At 47.3% G+C, this 6,296-nt stretch overlaps 1 protein-coding gene across 1 annotated transcript in view; it reads right to left on the bottom strand.

The window, feature by feature from the left end:
• The window catches only part of rps7 (ribosomal protein S7), a 439,982-nt gene that overhangs the window by 51,486 nt on the left and 382,200 nt on the right, over window positions 1-6,296 (bottom strand). The gene's annotated exons all lie outside the window — the stretch shown is intronic.

The raw sequence follows: 6,296 nt of genomic DNA, 5'->3' as shown, positions 1-6,296 counted from the left end.
TTTTGAGTACTCTGAAATTGCTTGCCTGATAGTTTAATGAGTCGGGCCTGCATTCTGGACTATAATGCTTGCATCTGACTCCAGTATAACACAATGGGAAGATTTATGTTTTATTTAATTAGATGAACAGGGTAAGCATGAATTTAAAATCTGAATCAGACCGTTGGATCTCTATGCAAAGTCCACTATTTCTGTGTCACTGATCACCAGTACACATACTTGCTACACAACTAGAGCATGGCAATACATTTTATGGGCACAAGTTTAGAAGTTGATTCCATAGTAGTAAAACTGGAAGCCTAAATAACACCAGGACTAGTGGGAGCAGGTAAGACAGAATAAGCCCCATGCACATCAGTTAGAAATGTTTAAATTGGAGATTGAAAAGGCGCAACTGCATCTACTTGAAAGAGGCACTGTGCAACCATGAGGAAGAAAAAAAGGCACAGCGCCAGCACAAGAGAGTGTCAAAAAATAATCAGTGTAATTCCATAGAAACATAGAAAATAGGTGCAGGAGCAGGCCATTCGGCCCTTCGAGCCTGCACTGCCATTCAATATGATCATGGCTGATCATACAACTTCAGTACCCCACTCCCGCCTTCTCTCCATACCCCCTGATCCCCTTAGCTGTAAGGGCCACATCTAACTCCCTCTTGAGTCCAGTTTGTTGGATATATTCAACAACTTTCTGTGGTAGAGAATTCCACAGGTTCACCACTCTCTGGGTGAAAAGGTTTCTTCTCATCTCGGTCATATATGGCTTACCCCTTATCCTTAGACAGTGAACCTGGTTCTGGACTGCCCCAACATCGGGAACGTTCTTCCTGCATCTAACCTGTCCAGTCCGTCACAATTTTATATATTTCTGAGAACCCCTCTCATTCTTGTAAATTCCAGTGAGTATAAGCCTAGCCGATCCAGTCTTTCTTCATATGTCAGTCCTGTCATCCCAGGAATTAGTCTGGTGAACCTTCGCTGCACTCCCTAAATAGCAAGCATGTCCTTCCTCAGATTAGGAGACCAAAACTGCACACAATACTCAAGATGTGGTCTCACCTGTATAACTTCAGTAAAACCTCCCTGCTCTTGCACTCAAATCCCCTAGCTATGAAGGCAAGCATGCCATTTGCTTTCTTTACTGCCTGCTGTACCTGTATGCCTTCCTTCAGTGACTGATGTACCATGACACCCAGGTCTCGTTGCACCTGCCCCTTTTACTAATCTGTCACTATTCAGATAATTTGCCTTCCTGTTTTTGCCACCAAACTGGATAACCTCACACTTACCCACATTATACTGCATCTGCCATGCGTTTGTCCATTCACCTAACTGGTCCAAGTCACCCTGCAGCCTCTTAGCATCCTCCTCACAGCTCACACTGCCACCCAGCTTAGTGTCATCTGCAAACTTGGAGATATTACATTCAATTCCTTTGTCCAAATCATTAATGTATATTGTAAATAGCTGGGGTCCCAGCACTGAACCTTGCTGTACCCCACTAGTCACTGCCTGCCATTCTGAAAAGGACCCGTTTATTCCCACTTTTTGCTTCCTGTCTGCCAACCAGTTCTCTATCCACGTCAATACATTACCCCCAATACCATGTGCTTTGATTTTGCACACTAATCTCTTGTATGGGACCTTGTCAAAAGTCTTTTGAAAGTCCAAATACACCACATCCACTGGTTCTCCCTTATCCACTCTATTAGTTCCATCCTCAAAAAACTGTAGAAAATTTGTCAAGCATGATTCCCCTTTCATAAATCCATGCTGACTTGGACCGATCCTGTCACTGCTTTCCAAATGCGCTGCTATTACATCTTTAATAATTGATTCCAGCATTTTCCCCACCACCGCTGTCAGGCTAACCGGTCTATAATTCCCTGGTTTCTCTCTTCCCTCCTTTTTTAAAAAGTGGGGTTACAAGATGGGAAAAGGAGCAGCATTGTATTGGCAGAGAGAGGTTTAATTATTGTAAGACCAGTGAGTGAGGCGTCTGTTATTTTATCTGGTTATGGGCTGAATTAACAATCAAAAGTTACTTTATTCCAAATTTTAAGAAAGGGGATGGTAGGATGGTTGATAACCAGATGACACAGGTTTAAAATAATTGGCAAAAGAACCAGAGGGGAGAGGGGTGTTGTGTCCTTAGATGCTCTAGTAATGACCCCACGAGGCAATGTGTTGTACTTGAACTGTAGTGACCTTAGTCCTTTCCTGGTAACCTGCCTTTTATACTAGGCCAGGCACACCTGTACAGGAAACCTGCAAGTCTCCCAGTGCTGTGCTCTCTAGTGGCACACCTTGTGATAGTACTAACAGTAGCCATGTAGGATATATGACATCACTCTCCCCCGAGCCTTTAGTGCAAATCGCCTCTGCATTGACTGTACTCTCGCTTAACTCTGGTTGACCCTTGGCAGGTCGTTTCAATCTAGGGTGAGTGGTTGGTGCAGTAGAGTGCTGCTAGTTGCTGTTTGTGTGTGTGTCCCTGACCACTCCATTCTCCCCCTTCCCTCCCCACATATAGATTATGCTGGAGGCTCATTGCTTTCATATACATTCAAGTTCAGGAAAATAGGTTTGCGTTACATTTGTGGTTCCATTGTGAGACAAGTACGTTAGACTGGTGAGATACCTTATTGATGCAGTGACCGCTAATAAGGACAGACTAGTTCCAGAGCTGCTGGATGGTGTCCCTGCAGTCTGGTGACGGCGCAGTGCCCAACGCTGGCCGTGGGAACATGGTTAGCTCGAGTTGCCTGCTCTTGGGGCTGTTGCCGTGGTCTCTAGTGTCGGGCCGGTTCACAGGTGCCTGTGACCTTCCTGTCCTTTCTTTGCGCCCTGGGTCACAGCTGCTCCCTGAGGAGCTGTCGTCTAGCAGTGCACAGGGAACTACTGACTCGCTGGCCTGGGCGTTGTTTGGTTTGGGGTCCTGGCTGGTCCCGGTCCCCTTTGGGGGAACTGTGGCTGGTGACCCTTCATTTACGGGTATGGCCTTGGTGGCGATAGGGTCTGGGGACTGCACCTTAGCACAGTCTGCTCTTTCAGGCTCGTGGCAGTTGGTGCCATTGGGTGCCTGAGAGGTGGAGCTGATCAGGGGCAGGGTATCGATACCGGTGCCATTGCCCTGCTGAGGTCGCTCGCTCTGCAGTTTTGTGTGTTGGCTGCTTGTGGCCACACTCCATGGTGCATGACTCTGGTCCCCGGGACACAGGCTATGGCATTGGGTAGCTCGCTGGACCTGTATGCTCCCGATGGATGCCTGCCTACTGCATTGGCTGCGTTCAGTTGAAAACCTACATCACACAACTTTTCATTTCTTATGCTGGACACTCTATGGGTCCGATCGCGATCGCGCAATTTTTCCTCGCTGGTTCCATGTGCACAATTCAGATCATCAATTACACATTTTACATGATCAATTACACATTTTGTCTCTGACTTACAGTTGCTATTACATTGCTTAAGTGTGTGGAACTGTGCCTTTAATTGCAGTGAGTTGCAGGCCTCCTTTAAAAGAGCCTTGCTTGCTTTACCCCAATCCTCTTCTCTGTTTGGTGCCACGTGTTGCTCCATCAGCGCTGCACCTCGTGGTCTGGCCGCAGCCATCTTTTTTTTCAGCACCTCACCTCGTGGTTTGGGTGCCATCTTTCATCCATCCATGATGTTGACTGCGGTGACCCTCTTCTCCCCGAGTTCTGCCTCCGAAGCTGGGAAGTTGCCTCTGGATCCGATTTTCTTCCTCCAGAGTCCTGCCACTGGAGCCTGGAAAGTGCGTTCGGGTCGTCTCAGCTGGATCATCTCCACGCAGTCGTGCTGAGCGGTCTGTGCCTCGGGTTCCATGCTGGTCTACTCTCCGATGCCAGGTCCACCCTCAGGTGAGGGCTTGCTTTGCCTCTGAGCGCAGAGGGCTTCTATCGCTGGAGGGGTGAAATCTTCCCACTTCCAATAGATATTTTCCATCCACCTTCTGCTGAGCAGCATTGGTCCATCACCTGCAACAATCCACAGGGGTAACTTGTGCATCGCGTCATCATGGAGTACCTTTACATTTGCACTGGGATAAATTCATCGGTGTAGGTGCGTTGCTTTGCCTGAACCGGGACCAACTTGAGTCGTTCAGCTTGATTGTCCCACAGCCTCTCAAAGGCTTCCTGATTCATCACTGACTGGCTCGCCCACGTGTCCACTTCCATGAAGACTGGAACGCCATCTATCTCGACTTCCAGCTTCAGCGGGGAATACTCAATGGTACAGGTAAACATACTATGTACCTCCCCATGGGGCTGGGCTGCCTCTCTGCCTATCGATTCATTATCCGCGCTAGATTCCTGGCCATCTGCAGATTCTTCATCGACACAGTGAGTCATATTTCTCTTACACATTACCTGGAAGTAGCCCTTTGTGCTGCAGCCTTTGCATATATAGTCTTTAAAGCGGCACTGGTGAGCCCTGTGACTCCCTCTGCAACGCCAGCATGGAGCTATTCGATTAGCCCCCTCAGCAGACTCTGAGTTAAGGGACTTGTGGGCCTGTTCTCTCTTCCCTGAGAGGGTTCGCGCTCTGCAGTCCAGCCTCTAAATGGCGCTACTCTGTGCACTGTACCTGCTGAGTTTGAGTCCTGAAGGTGAGTCATCTGCCTAGAGCCGCAGGTCGAGGTCATGAATGCCTGGCTCACAGAGATGGCCTTCTGCAGTGTGACTGTGGTATACGCTGACAGTAGCTTATGAAGAAGGCCCTCATGGCCAATTCCAATAATAAAAATGTCCTACAGCGCTTCGTTAAGGTGGTTGCCGAACTCGCATGGTGTCGCCAGCCTCCTGAGGTCTGCAGCGCATTTCGCGATTTCCTGGTCTTCGGGCCATCGGTGGGTATAGAACCGATGTCTGGCTATGAGGATGCTCTCCTTGGGCTTGAGTTGCTCCTGGATCAGAGTTACAAGCTCCTTGTATGACATGGTCGTTGTCTTCGCTGGTGCCAGCAAGTCCCTGATGAGGCCATAGATGGTGGGACCACAACTGGTTAATAAGATAGCTGTGTGCTTATCAGCCAGTGTGGCCGGGTCATCTCCTGCCAGGTCATTTGCTGTGAAGAAATGTTCGAACCTCTACACAAAGGCGTCCCAATCATCACCATCAGTGAACTGCTGCAACGTACCAAGGGTAGCCATTTTCGCATGAAAGTTCATAATCTCGTCACCAATTGTTGTGTCCTTATGATAGAGAATTCAAACAGGCTACAACAAAGGGGAGATGGGCTATATATAACTGTGAGGGTGGGCGATAAGGATGTGGACTGTCTTTTAGACACAGGGGCGGAATTAACATGCTTACCCCTACAATATGGAGACTTTTGCCGTTGGATGGTAGGGCACGTACAGCCTATGGAATTGGGGGCCATAAAATGGAAATTAAAAGGACAACACCAGTACTTATAGGGCTGGGTCCACATGAACTAACCACGCCAGTCTGGATAGGCCCAGTAGATCAACCCCTTTTGGGAATGGACTTTCTAATCCAAGTAGATTCATCGTTGCATTTTGAGGATGGTCGGGTGACATGGTCAATTAGAACTTTGAAGAAAGAAGAATTGAAGGAACTAAAGATAAGATGAGCTAAAGATAAGAACGATTGTGGCCTACTCCAGATGGAGTCTGCGTCATTTACCGGGACCAAGCCTCCATGCACTAAACAGTATCCCATCAGTCCAACTGCCATCGCGGGAATCTTACCGGTTATTCAGCAATTATTCAAAAGTGGAGGACTTTTAAGGAGCTCTTTCATAATGCGCAACAAAAATATATTCCAGTGAAAAAGAAGGGCGGCAAGAGAAGAGATAACCAGCAGTGGATAACCAAGGAAATAAAGGAAAGTATCAAATCAAAGACCAATGCGTATAAGGTGGCCAAAGTTAGTGGGAAACTAGAGGATTGGGAAGATTTTAAGCAACAGCAAAGAATGACTAAAAAAGCAATAAAGAAAGGGAAGATAGATTACGAAGGTAAACTTGCGCAAAACATAAAAACAGAAAGTAAAAGCTTTTACAGATATATAAAACGGAAAAGAGTGACTAAAGTAAATGTTGGTCCCTTAGAAGATGAAAAGGGGGATTTAATAATGGGAAATGTGGAAATGGCTGAGACCTTAAACAATTATTTTGCTTCCGTCTTCACAGTGGAAGACACAAAAACCACGCCAAAAATTGCTGGTCATAGGAATGTGGGAAGGGAGGACCTTGAGATGATCACTATCACTAGGGAGGTAGTGCTGGACAGACTAATGGGATTGAAGG

The sequence above is a fragment of the Pristiophorus japonicus genome, chromosome 7 (assembly GCF_044704955.1).
Source record: "Pristiophorus japonicus isolate sPriJap1 chromosome 7, sPriJap1.hap1, whole genome shotgun sequence".
NCBI lineage: Eukaryota > Metazoa > Chordata > Chondrichthyes > Pristiophoridae > Pristiophorus > Pristiophorus japonicus.
The sequence above is the reverse complement of the archived record's forward strand: the minus strand, read 5'-3'. Positions and strand labels throughout refer to the sequence as shown.